The 14,420-nt window shown below is 37.2% G+C and overlaps 1 long non-coding RNA gene across 2 annotated transcripts in view; it reads right to left on the bottom strand.

Annotated features, from left to right (window-relative positions):
- Positions 1-14,420, bottom strand: part of LOC119063899 (uncharacterized) — a 66,140-nt gene that overhangs the window by 23,678 nt on the left and 28,042 nt on the right. The window contains exons 4-5 of one of the 2 annotated variants that reach the window (XR_005085271.2): positions 14,019-14,169; positions 9,850-9,909 (exon numbers count right to left, since the gene is read on the bottom strand). This is a non-coding gene — a long non-coding RNA (uncharacterized LOC119063899). The remainder of the gene's footprint in view (positions 1-9,849; positions 9,910-14,018; positions 14,170-14,420) is intronic. The other variant, XR_005085270.2, reaches the window with a different exon arrangement.

Raw genomic sequence — 14,420 nt, 5'->3', positions numbered from 1 at the left:
CCTACTTTTACAATGAGAAACCTGAGGCACGATAATAGGCATAATGGGAGCCATTACTATTTATAATCATGATGTCATTAACACTGTTGTGATTTAAAAGCATTAACAGCTAACAATAAAAGTAAGTAAAACCAGAAGAAATTCTTCACTTTAAAGATAGATTATAAAAGCAAAATTTATATAGAAAAACTGAGTAGGGAAAAGATAAATCATTCTTTAGATTTCCACTTGATATTTTCCCCCATGCTCTTTCTCCAAAACGATAGGGAGTCATGAAGCCACCTGCCATAAATGAGCCTGAGGATTTATACAGCTCTATAAAGATGTGATTAGAAACTGAAATTATTTGCAAGTCCTAAAGAGAACAGAGAAAATGGGGGAAAGTATTAACATGTAATTCCAAAAAAGCCCCAAAATTAAAAGATTAGGACTTTTAGAAAAGGTTTCCAGATTGAAAGGGGCTAGCATAACCAACAAGAAAAGACCCACTGCAAGTGAAATTTAGAAACATCAAAAAGAAGAAATGGTCCTAAAAGTTTCTCCAAAAGGACAAACAAGCGAACTAAAACTACCTGAAAAGTTCAGGTGTCAAATAGCGTCAAACTTCCCAATAATACAGGAAACTAGATGGCAATAGATAAACGTCTTTTAAAAGTTATTTCCAGTCTAAAACATTATACCCAGAAAATTATTACTTCTGATAGTTTATTGATTATGTTGATATTCAAGGGCTCCAAAATTTTACCTGCTATGTTTACTCTTTCTCAGGAAACTACCAGAGAATCTGCTCCACAAAGAAGAGGAAGTAAATGAAGAAAAAGGAAGACTTGAGATACAGGAAATAGAGAATTTAGGAGACTAAGGAAATTCCCAAGAGTCAGTGAAAGAATGTTTCAGAATGACAGGTGCACAGCAGCCTGGACATCAAGTCCACATCTGAGCAAGAAGATCCAAAGCCGTGGGAGAGAAATCTCCACAGATAGGAAGCTCCACAGATATTTATATCAGCTCCTTATTCTTGATATATATTATATATGTAATATATATAATATATATTATATGTGCACATAAATCAAGGCAATTATTAATTCTAGAAAGAATAAAATGCTATACAAGAAAATTAAAATCTGGGGGAAAAACTGCTCAGAAATCTTCTTTCTCCCCCTTACCCCCATAATTAGAAAACAGGTTTTGACTCTGAATTAAAACTCCTTTCTATCTTCTATGCTTTAATAACTATTTGCACTACATACACTTTTAAATGTCCTGCGTTTCTGGGTAAAATGATATTTAAAGCCACATTTCCATTAATCTGATGCATTTTGGGATTTAAAAGCTTATGCAACACTATGAATACTATCGGTCACAGGTAAAGCATTCTAAAGTGGAAGTTGCCGTTATGATGCCACCATTGTTTACAGTGGCAGTGAGCCCTTTAAACAGTGAGAGAAGAAGAAAATTGCATTATCTTTTTCATAAGGCAAGTGTAGATACTGAATGCTTGTTTTATTTTTTAATCATTTCTACTTATATTCATAAGAATTGTAGAATTGTAGGTAGCCCTGGTCTGGAGTATTCTTTTTTTCCCTTAAACTCTGGGTCAGAATTACAATTTCTGTCCTCTGAAGAGGAAGGGCAAGGCTAGAGTCTTTCTTAGAGTTCCCACCAGCCCCCACACCCAGCTTTGTCTTATGTTTGCTCCTCACCCACTGGCCAGCTAGCTCAGAAAGGTTGTCTCTGCCAACAGCCCCTGGGGGCTAATTATTGCAAAAGGTACTACATAAATTGATTCATTTTCATTTAATATAATTGAAAATAAACAGGAATATAAAAGTATATAAAATGTATTTCCTTAAGATAAACACCCCCACACACGTATTCTGTGTAATATACTAGGTAATCCTTGGACACAAGAGGAGAAGCTTAGGTTAAATTCTGTAAATTTAGTTTAGCATGTAAGCCACATGGTTGAGTTCTGACTAAATCCCAGATTGTGTTCTTGCTGGGAAGTGGTTCTTGGTCTAATAGCCGTTGATCCTCATGTGTCATAGAGGATGCTCAGGCAATTTAATAGTCAATTTTATTTTTCCTTCATGCGAAGACTTCTCTAATAAAATAGAAAAGTACAGTTACTGCACAAATATGTGTTGAGAACCTTCTCCTGGGTGCTGAGGATTTAGCAGCAGGTCAACACACAGAAAGCCCCACCCTGAGAAACCTGCCCTGGGGAGGAAGACGCTAAAGGAAGAAAAGACGATGTGAAAATGGGTTTCTTTGTATACACAGGTGCTTATGTGTCAATTTTGTAAAATTTTTTCATAAAGTATTTCAGGATTTGGAAAACTTTAGGTTGGAAAGTGGTTAATTTATGTGGTTAAAATTTTACCAGAGTATAATGAAATTAAGTTACTCAGCAGCTCAACTACACTGTAGATTCAGTTATGGAGCAAACTCATGCAGCGCTTAGATTTCACTTCCTGTACCACGTGAGCCTATACATGAAGTGTTTCATTCTCATTCCTATATCATAACATGGTTCTACTTACATGTAGCATAATCTCTGTTTCTGTAACTTTTTAGATTCAATTTCAATGCTAATGTCTGAGATTACAGTCATGTGCCATTTAAGAACATTTCAATGGACTGCATATCTCATGGGGCTGTACCACACAGCCTAGGTGTCCAGCAGGTCAAACCTAACCTAGGTTAGGTTTGTGTGAGTGCACTCTATGATGTTTGCACAACAGCGAAATTGCCTAACAACACAGTCTTCAGAATGTCTCCCTTTGTTTTTTTTAACAGTTCACACAGTACCTCTTTTAAAAAAGATTTTATTTATTTATCTTTAGAGGGGAAGGGAAGGAGAGAGGGAGAGAAATATCAATGTATGGTTGTCTCTTGTGTGTCCCCTGCTGGGAACTGGCCTGCAACCCAGGCATGTGCCTTGACTGGGAATCAAACCTCAATCCTTTGGTTCGCAGGCCCGCACTCAATCCACAGAGCTACACCAGCCAGGGCTAGAATGTGTCCCTGTTGTTAAGTGGTGTATCATTGAACTATATAACCTTTAGGAGGAGTCAGATCTCTCACATAAGAATTCTCTTCTTATTCCCACATAGCAGCAGCAGCAACAATAGTGACAAAAAAAGAACAAAAATCCCATAGTCATGACAATTATTATGATTTTAAAAAGGGGGTACAGTGGTGGGGAAAGAGGGGCAAAGAATCGCCCAGTTAATGCAGTTGGCTTGTACACAGGTTTCTACTCATCCCCCCATTTGGGGCAAAAGACAACGAAAAGAAGAGGGTGAAAGAGGGAACCGCAGGGAGCCACAGATCGCATGGGACAGCGCCCGGCCTGACAAGTCGGGGAACTGAGGTTCCTCATGTATTCCTAATTAACTGAGAATGGCAACAGCTCGTGAAATATGGCTAGGCTGTTTTTTGTTTGTTTGTCATCAAGAAAGAGAATAGAGGGAATCATTTATGGCATTGCACTATTATAGAGACCAGTAGGAAAGGCAATATGCACTGGAATCTCCTGAAGGGCTTGAGTAAACACAGATTGCTCAGCCTGCAGCATTTCTCATGCAATAGGTCTGGGACAGGACCTGCAAATTTGCCTTTCTAACAAGTTTCAAGTGAGACTGATGCTGATGGGCTAAGGATCACACTTGGACAACCATTTCAGTGAGACCCACAAAAAAGCCACAGAAAAGGGAGGAGGTATGGTCTATAATGACCCCCATTATCTTTGTGCCCATCCTTGTACAGGTAGAGCCTGTAGCTATAATGGGATATCGCTGCCATGATTCAGTTAATTGATTTGAGTAACAAAAAGAGATTATCCCGGGTGGGTCTCACCTAATCAGGTGAGCCCTTAAAGAAAGGTGAGGAGTCAGAGAGACACGCTCTAGGTGACCAGGAAGAACGCCCTGTTGTGAACCGCCCATGGGGGCCACATGTCACTAATATTTAATTGGACAAATATTTATTAACTGACTAGTATTTTTAAGACTCTAGTAGACCCTGTTATGGATTTTTTTAAAAATCACATTTCTGTTTCTCAAAGGGCTGACTTGCTAATAAGAGGGATAATACAAGAACATATTTTTCTCCAAGGAAGATTATAGTAAAACTCCTAAGAGAGACACAAGCAAGTGTTACAGCAGTTTTAAAAAATAGGTAACTTCTGGGAACAGAAATATTTAACAGAGAAAAAGGCATGGGAGACAATATTAAAAATAAATAAGATTACCATAGACCAAGGAACTGAAAAAAGAAGGAGGTTATATAAAAAAGGGTTGGATAAAGGGGAGAATATGTTCCAGGGACAGACTAAATAAACAAAGTCTCAGACGTATAAAAAGTACAGGGCATAATGATTTCACTCATATGTGAGATATAAACCTGAAAGCAACAAATGAACAAACAAGAGAAAGAAACAAACAAAAACTCACAGACACAGACAATAGTATGGTGGTTATCAGAGGGAAGGGTTGGGGGATAGTAAAGGGTAAAGAGGGTCAAATACACGGTGACAGAAGATTTGACTTTAGGTGGTGGGTACATAATGCAATATACAGATGATGTATCACAGAACTGTGCACTTAAAACCTATATAATCTTATTAACCATTGTCAGTCTGATAAATTTAATAAAAAATAAAAAATTACAGTACATTAAAAAATGCATGGCATATTTGTAAAATTACAAGTAGTATGCCTGGAAGATATGTATGAGCAGGAGAGCAGGAGAGGGTAAGACCAGAAAAATTAAGTTGTAAGGACTTGTAATCATTAAGAATCAGTAATTGAGAGAAGCAAGTAGGACGTAGAGATGGGCTATCTATAGAAATGAATGAGACTAGATGAACTGACTGGACATTGAGCTAATGATTTACCAACCCCCCAATTCCTTCTTTTCTGCTAATAGGTCTGGGATTGTTGCAGAGCCTTGTCTTATGTTGACTTGCAATATAAACATGTGTTTGGGGATATTAGAATAGAAGTGATATGAGGCCCAGGAGTCAGTTATACTAGGAAAGTATAATAGACTTCCCAGCAAACTGAAAATCTTTCCTTCACTTCTGTAGCAGTTTACATGCACTAGAAACAGCTTATCCCAGCCTTTATTACTCAGTCTTAACTCTTAGTATCCATATCCCAGTTGCTTATCCTTCATTGCCAATTTGGTTTCCATTTAGTAGGATATTATCTACTTAGCTTTTCTTTTCCAATGCCAGAAAATTATCATACTGCTTTTCTAGTACTGACCATTAGAAACATGGTTTATCCCTATGTGTCAGCAGAATCCTTTATCTTCTGATACCGGTCAGTCGTTTCCCTGTCCCTAATCCTAAAGCAGTATCACACAAGAGAGAGGGGATGACACAGCTTCTGAACATCAAGTAGCACCTCCTTCCACCAACAGCAAAGGTTTTCTTACATAATTTGCAATTTCTTGGATTATAAACATTAAAAATGTTCCAGAATTCAAGGCTGGTATGATATTCACAAATCAATAAATTTAATACTCCACATAAACAAAATGAAAGATAAAAATCACATGATCATATCAATAGATGCAGAAGAAGCATTCAATAAAACCCAGTACCTGTTTATGATAAAAACTCTTAGCAAAGTGAGAATAGAGGGAACATACCTCAACATAATAAAGATCATATACGAAAAACGTATGGCCAACATCATACTAAATGGGCAAAAACTAAAAGTGTTTCAAGATCAGAAAGAAGACAAGAATGTCTGTTTTCACCACTCTTATTCAACATAATACTGTAAGGCCTAGCCACAGCAACCACACAACAAGAAATAAAAGGCATCCAAATTGGGAAGAAGAAAGTAAAAATGTTATTATTTGCAGATGACATATTGTACACAGAAAATCCTAAGACTCTATCCAAAAGCTACTAGAACTAATCATGAATTTGGCAAAGTAGCAGGATACAAAATTAATACTCAGAAATTGATGTCACTTTTATATACCAATAATGAACTAACAGAAATTGGCCATCTGTATGTAGTACATACAGAAGTCACATGAAGTGCTGTTCGATGTCACTAATCACCAGAGAGATGCAAATTAAAATAACCATGAGGTATCACCTCACACCTGCCAGAATGGCTACCATCAATAAATCAACAAGTGTTGACAAGGATGCGGAGGAAAGGGAACCCTAGTGCACTGTTGGCTGAAATGCAGACCTGGTGCAGCCACTGTGGGAAACAGTCCACAGGCATGTCCAACCCACAGCCCTTGGGCTGCACGTGGCCCAGGATGGCTATGAATGAGGCTGAACACAAAATTGTAAATTTACTTAAAACCTGTTCTTGTTTATCAGTCTTTGTTAGTGTTTGTTTACTTAATGTGTGACCCAGAGACACCAAATGTGACAACACTTCTTTTTCCAGTGTGGCCCAGAGACACCAAAAGCTTGGACACCCCTGGTAGAGTTTCCTTAAAAAACTAAAAATGGAACTGCCTTTTCACCCAGTGATCCCGTTTCTGGGAATATAGCCTAAGAATCCTGGAACACCAATTCAAGAGAATAGTGATGTACCTCTATGCTCATAGCAGCATTATTACAATAGCCAAGATCTGGAAACAGCCCAAGTTCCCAGGATGAGTGATTTAAAAATCTGTGGTACCTTTACACAATTTAATACTATGTGGCCATAAAAAGAAGAAACTCCTACCTTTTGTAACAGCATGGATGGACCTGGAGGTTATTATGTTATGTGAAATAAGCCAGTTGGTGAAAGACAAATATCATATGATCTCACTTATACCTAGAATCTAATGAACAAAATAGAAACAGAGGCATGGACACAAGGAACAAACTGGCAGCTGTCGGAGGGGTAGGGAAGGTAGGAACTGCATAGAAAAAGGTGAAGGGATTAGCCAAAGAACATATTGTATATGCATAACCCATAGACACAGACAAGAGTGTGGTGAAGGGGAAGGGAGGGAATGGAAATGGGGATGGGGATGAGTTGAGGTGGGCAAAGCAGGGGGTAATGTGGATATCTGTAATAGTGTAAACGTTAAATATTAAGTTAAAAAATTCGTAACCTTCCTTTTAGTAATAATTATTTCCATACTCCTTCTATATTCCATATAACTTATTTGACATAAAGGGCTTAGTGTTTAAGTAATAGTAGTTGACTTCACTCAGCAACACATGGATACTTTGTATTCCTTAATATATGGTTCAATTATAAAGTTTAATGTAAAAAGTCAACTTACACTTTAGGATATGACAGAATATCTAATAGTACATTAATGATATCACTGAGAAAAAAAATAGAAAATGAGCTAGATCAAACACTTATATAATTGCATCAATAAGCTATTGAAGCAACCAGGAAGAAGCCAGTCCAAGATTGTGAAGATTCTGAAGAAGGGACAACCATGGAGAGAACAGATGAGAATCCATAGCTGCTTTTTCTCTGGGGAGTTTCACCAGTGCTGGGTCCTGGAATCAGGAAAATGCCTGGACAGAGGGCTGCTGGGCCTCAGCAGAGTACTGGCTGATCCTGTAGTACTGATGATACAAAATTAGAGTCTAAAGGTCTAGTATTCAATTGTGAAGGGAATTCCAAGAGTTTAGCTATGGCACTCCATGGTATTGCTGCCTCAGTATCCATTTATTTATTTTTTGGCCAAGTGGCTCGTGGGGGTCTTAAACTGACATTAGTCCCCTTAAGCAAGTACATGCCCTAGATAACTTCCTGAAGAGTCACAAGCAAATGTAAAGTCCTGATATAATTTCCCCATTGGCCCTTGTGACCAACAGTCTCCCTTGTCTCCCAGGACCTTCTCCTTTGTGTGCCTTAGATAAGACCCCCACTTTTTAGTTTGAATTGACCAAGCTGGCCCTAGTCCAGGGGCCTCAAAGCACTCCACTCCCACACTCTAATGAAGTCATACACCCAGGTTCTGTCTCTTTCTCTTGCATGTTGTGCCTTGGCTTCCCCATGTGACACCTAAAGTGTGTTGCATACTTCCTCTATGGCCTGTAAATAATAAATGTCTTTATTTTAATTTCTCTATGGCCTTGTATTAAATTGTGGCTTACCATCTGGCACCCTGTGTTCCATTTAACAAATATTAATTTAATAAAGTCTTAACATGGACAGATGAAGCACTAGAGTTCACATGCGGTAGGTATTCCCCAAGATTTTTACTGAATTCTTAAGCTTCATGAAATGGAAACTAAGAATCTGAGAACAAAGACCAGGGGAAAAATCAGGTCTGAATTTCTGATTGAGAAGAAAAAATAATACAATTAAAGACTAGACAGAATAGGCTCCAGTAAACACACCCGGTCTCCATCTGGAAGCCCTGGAGAGTGACATCCTGGAGAGGTAAATGGACCCTTTCCTTCCGTGAGCAAAGCTTAGTCCTTGATTGGGTTTAGGTGGCCAGTCTTATTCCACCTGCCTAGCACAGAAAAAGGTAAAACCTGTCCAGGGAAAGATTAGATGATCTGGAGACTCTATGATTTTTAATATTTAATGTCCAGAATTAATTTTAAAATTACTTAGCATGCCAAAAAAAGGATCATTCAACCAGTCCTCAGGAGATTTTTTAAAAAAATCCTATATATGATATGATGATTGATTATTGGACTCAGCAGATAAGAACTTAGAAATAATTATGATTAATGTGTTCAATGAAATAGAAGGACAAAAATACAATGAACTACCTAAAAAGGCATGAACTGAAACTAAAACTCACATTTGGATTTAACAATAGGTTACATAGGTTACATATAAGAGATTAAGTGGATAAATAAACCCAAATACAGGTCAATGTGAAACATCAATACTAAAGAATGGAACAAAATTTGAGTGGAAGATACAAAAATCATGCATCTTCCAGCACACAATTGCAGAACATAGTGAAAAGGTCCAACAAACATGTAAATGGATTCTCAGGAGAAGTAAGAAGAGAAAATGAAATGGAAGCAATATTTGAAGTAATAAACATGACTATTTCAAAAGAAGACATCAAAAAATGTATCAGTAAGCTCTGTAAACCCCAGAAGGGAAAATACAAAGGAGAAATATTCCTGGTACACCAAAATAAAAATGCAAAAAAAAAAAGGAAATAAAAAAGTCTTAGAAGCAGCTAGAAAAAATTTGTTAGGTTAGTAACTTCCCAAAAGAAAGAATGCCAACCAAAAACAGTATTATGACAGTTAATGATCTAAAAGAATGTAACTGCCAATCTAGAATTGTATCCCCACAAAGTCCTTCAAAAATCACATGAAGTCATTTTTGACAAAAAAGTGATATGAAGACTTTTCAGATCAACAAAAACTGGCATCAAGATGGTTTGTTGCCAGTAGACCAGCAGTTCACAAAATGCATAAGGGAAAAAAAGAACATAAAAACACATGAGTCAAATTTAAAAAAAAAAGAAGAGGATAGATTCAAACTCAACACAGTTACCAGTTACAATAAATGTTATGTACTAAATATTTCACATGAAAATCTAAGGTGGTCAGAGTAGGCAAAAATGAAACAAAAACAAAATTGCAAAAGATATATTTGAAATATAAACACAGGTTGAAAGTAAACATATGGAACACGATGGCTGCTTTAGTTTACTAACATCAGATGAATAGACTTACAGACAAGAAGCATTATCAAAGACAAAGAAACACTTTCCACAATAAAATGGTTAATATAGCCGGAAATATAAAAGTTCTAAATCTATATAAATTCAAAGGCGGACATTTAAAATACACAAGGCTGAAATTAATAGCACTAAAAAAGAAATGGCCCAAATCATAATTGTGAGGGGAGATTTTCATACACTCACCTAAGTCGCTGACAGAGCAAGCTGATCTGAGCAAGCCAAGCCTCCGAGACCACAGACAATCTGAAGAACACAAATGGCAAAGGTGGATTAATGAACACATTAAGTAGGTAATTCATATTCTTTTCAAATGTATTTAGAGTATTTACCAACTAAACCATATTCTACATCATATAAAATGCCTCAACAAATTTTTAAAACCTGAAATCATTTAGAGTATGTTTTGACCACAGTAAAATTTGGCTAGAAATGGGTATTAATGCCAACTCTCTTCAAACAAACAACAACAAAAAGACACTATCAAATGATTCATTGAAAAAAGATAATTCAAAAAGAAATAGAAAATATTTTAAACTTAATTATAATGAAGAAATAGCATGTCAAACTCATGAGGTGCAGCTAAAACCTCACTTGTTAGGAAACCATGTCCTTAAATGCACTGATGAGAAAAAAAAACATGCTGAAAAGGAGTATTTTAAACTTTAATGTCAAGAAGCTATAAAAACAAAAGCATATCAAGCTTAAGAAAAGTAAAAGGATGAAAATAATAAAACAAAGGTATAAGTCAATTAAAAATTGGTAAAAAGCTATCAAGACCAATCATGAACAAAAAGAGAGCATACTCAAGTTACAAAGTTAGAAATTAAAAACAAACATAACCACAGAGTTTACAAACATAAAGAATATATTACTGTACTAATCTAAACAATGTTGTGCCATGAAATTTGGCAGTTGGGATGAAATGAACAAATTTTTAAAAAATGAAGCTTACTAAAGTTGACAAAAAATACAAAATCTGAATAGTCAAATTTATGTATATGTTTATATATGTGTGTATATATATACATATAGTATTATATTATTGAAAACCTTCCCAAGAAAAAGACTTCAAATCCAGATGGCTTCATCAGAGAAGACTTTCAAAGATTATCAGCAATAAACAAGTACTTCTAGAGAAGAGAAAAAGAAGGAGCAATTATAGCTCTTTTATGAGACTAGGATAATCCTGATTCCAAAATCTGACAAGGCAGTACTAGGAAATTACAAACCAATCTCTTATTTTATTTATTTTTATTGTTATTCAAGTACGGTTTTCTGCCCTTTACCCCCATCCCATCTCACCCCCAGCCGCCCCCTCCTCCTTCCCATCTCCACCTCCCTTGTTATTGTCCATGTGTCCTTTATACTAGTTTCTGAGAACCCTACCCCCTTCCCCTGAAATTCCCTGCCCTTTCCCCTCTGGTCATTGTCAGACTGTTCTCAATTTCAGTGTCTTTGGTTTTATTTTTCTTGTTTGTTTATTTGTTTATTAGATTCCTGTTAAAGGTGAGATTATACGTTATTTGTTTTTCACTGCCTGGTTTATTTCACTCAGCATAATGCTTTCCAGTTCCATCCATGCTGTTCCAAAGGGTAGTAGCTTCTTCTTTCTTTCTAGCTGCATATAATTCTATTGTGTAAATATACCATAGTTTTTTGATTCATTCATTTACTGATGGGCACCTAGCTTGCTTTCAGCTCTTGGCTATTATAAATTGTGCTGCTATGAATATTGGGGTGCATAGGTTCTTTTGGATTGGTGTTTCAGGGTTCTCCAAGAGGACATACAGCAGATCCAGAGACACATGAAAAGATGCTCAGTATCACTAGCTATCAGAGAGATGCAAATTAAAACCACAATGAGATACCACTTCACACTGGTCAGAATGTCCATCATAAACAAAGCAACAAGTGTTGGAGAGATTGTGGAGAAAAGGGATCCCTAGTGCACTGATGGTGGGAATACAGACTGGTACAACCACTATGGAAAACTGTGTGGAATTTCCTCAGAAAAGTAAAAATGGATCTGCCTTTTGATCCAGCAATTCCACTACTAGGATTATATCCAATCTGTCTCTTAAACATAGAGGCAAAATTCCTAAATGCATAATAGCAAGTCAAATACAACTATGTATAAAAACAATAATAGATTTATAATTAAGCAAAGTTTATTATAGGATACAAAAATATTGTAATATTTGAAAATCAATTCATATAATTTACCTCATGAACACAAAAAAGGAAAATGGTATTGTCATTTCAACAGATGCATAAAAAAACATCCGATAAGGTTTAGCAGTAAGATCCAGCTATCAATCCCAAGTGAGCATTGGTTCTCACAGAGGGAAAGATGGCCAAGATCATCACAGTGTCAACTACCAGAAGTAGGAGCCCACAGAGGTCAGCCCACTGCACCTTTCATGGGCTGGAAATCACCAAGAAGGACCCAAACACAATAGGCATTGTGTGGAACAATGGCAGTGGGTAGAACTCACAGAAAGAAAATATATAACAAGATCATCATCTCCAGTGCATGCTGGTCTCCCACAGCCAGCCTGTTCATCTTGATAGACTCCTCTCATGCTGCCGGTGAAAATTCCAGGTGAAGATTCCACTTCTTCCCAAGGATGGCAGCAGATATACTGGTGGTGCTGCCAGGTGCCATATCAAATATTAGCAATATGAGGAAGTTCACTGCACATCCAGAACAGGGGGAACAGTTTCTCTAATAAGGCAAGAGTCTGGGGCCAAATGATAGCTCGGGACCCAGATTCCATTTAGGGGAAAATTCCAGGTCAGCGGCACCCATTGGGATATCCAGGAGAAGGGTAGCAGATCCAGAAATGGCTTCCCCAACAGACAAAATCCTACACTCCATGATCTAAACTCTTAGCAACAAGGAACAAAGAGGAATTTCATTAATCTGATGAATGAGTATCTACAAAAGCAAAACTTATAGCAAGCATAAAAGTTAATGGTGAATTATTGATAGTTCTCTCCCTGAGATTGAGAATGAGACAAGAATGCGCAATAGTTCCATTTCTATTCAACATTGTATTGGAGATCCTAATAAAGGCAATAATTCAAGAAAAGTTTAAACATTTTTGAAATCTATATCTGATTAATAACCAGAATATATAAAAATTGTGAAATAAAAATAAAAAGAAAACTGATAGGAACTAATATAAACAATATTTAGTGGATATTCATAAATGATAAAAAGTAGTAGGTTTTAGCCCTGGCTGGTGTAGCTCAGTGGACTGAGCACGGGCCTGTGAAGCAAAGGGTCACGGCAGATGCCTGGGTTGTGGGCCAGGTCTCCAGTGGGGGCCACGTAAGAGGCAACCACACATTGATGTTTCTCTCCCACTCTTTCTCCTTCCCTTCCCCTCTCTCTAAAAATAAATAAAATATTTTTTAAAAAAGTAATAGGTTTCAGCCAGGGCTTGACCCAGGGCTTATGAATCTTACCAAGGACCTGATTTCTTTTGGTCCTTCCATTCTATGTTCTTCAGTGTCAACTTCATTTAAAGCTGACTCTCACTGTGGTAAAAAGACAAGTTGTCACATTTCTAGTGACTATATAATTAGTCAGAGAGAGAGATTGATTTTTATTTTGAAATTGTTTAAGACCTGAGATTTACTGTGATTGGGCTGACTTGGGATACATGTTCACCTTTTAACAAAGCCAGGAATAGACTGCATTGATTACCTTAGCTTATTATGTACTCCATCCAATAATTCTGGGGGTGAATTCAATGTTTCAGGTCCATGGGGATCCCCAAAGAGAGATAAGAGATACTGGGGAGGGAGTAATACAGAGGTGCGTGCTGGTCTCCCACAGCCAGCATGCCCATCTTGACGGACCCCTCTTAGCTGCCTGTGACGATTCCAGGTGAAGGTTCCATTGCCTTCCTAAGGAAGATGGCAGACATACTGGTGGGGCTGCTCACAGTGCTAATAGTGTCTCAGTCATTTTTCCATAGTGCCTCTCTAGGCCAAAAAAACATTGAACAGGTCCTTTCTATTCCTTTTATTAATTAGGTCCAAACAACTTGGTAATAGCTGTTCACCTAGTATCCAACAGATGGTACAGTGTTTCTCCTGAAAATTTAAAATATCTCACAGTGCTTCTGTGAGCTCTCTGTGGTGCCCCAGGGTCTGTCAGTGCAGCTTGGAACTGTGGTAGTGATGGCTGATGGGCAGGCAAGCACACACAACCACTGACTTCCTAAGTCAACAGTCATGAAAATAAAATTATTTTGGTACATAGGATAGAAATTTTCACGGAGGAGAAAGGAAGCATAGTTATAGACACTATCTGTCAACACCACATTTTAAATATTCACTACCTTTAACAATACTGAGGATGGATGGGACTAGAGAAGGATCAGAAGAGCGATGATAAAAACGTCAACCCTTCCTGTGGCCGCAGTTAAAACTTCCAGTCTTGGTGGATATCCTTGGTTCTCTTCAATGCTGTCCACTAGTTTGCTCAGAGCTCTGAATCAAGATAATGAAACTACTTTGTAGACAGGTGATCAAATCAAAGTACTGAATTAATGGCAAATAGGAACTTTCAGATAGCAAAAATATCCAGGCAAAAATAGAGAATATTTAATAGCTTTTATTTTAAAGGCGATGGTTTATAATACTAAAATACAAAGCTTACCTATACTTATGTAGACTGATCTTGATCTCAGTGGATCTTTCTGTTACTTGCTAACACAACATCATAGTCTCCATGAACCTGT

The sequence above is a fragment of the Artibeus jamaicensis genome, unplaced genomic scaffold, assembly GCF_021234435.1.
Source record: "Artibeus jamaicensis isolate MK-2021 breed Jamaican fruit bat unplaced genomic scaffold, CSHL_Jam_final contig_867, whole genome shotgun sequence".
Taxonomy (NCBI): Eukaryota; Metazoa; Chordata; class Mammalia; order Chiroptera; family Phyllostomidae; genus Artibeus; species Artibeus jamaicensis.
This window is presented reverse-complemented; position numbering and strand designations above follow the sequence as displayed.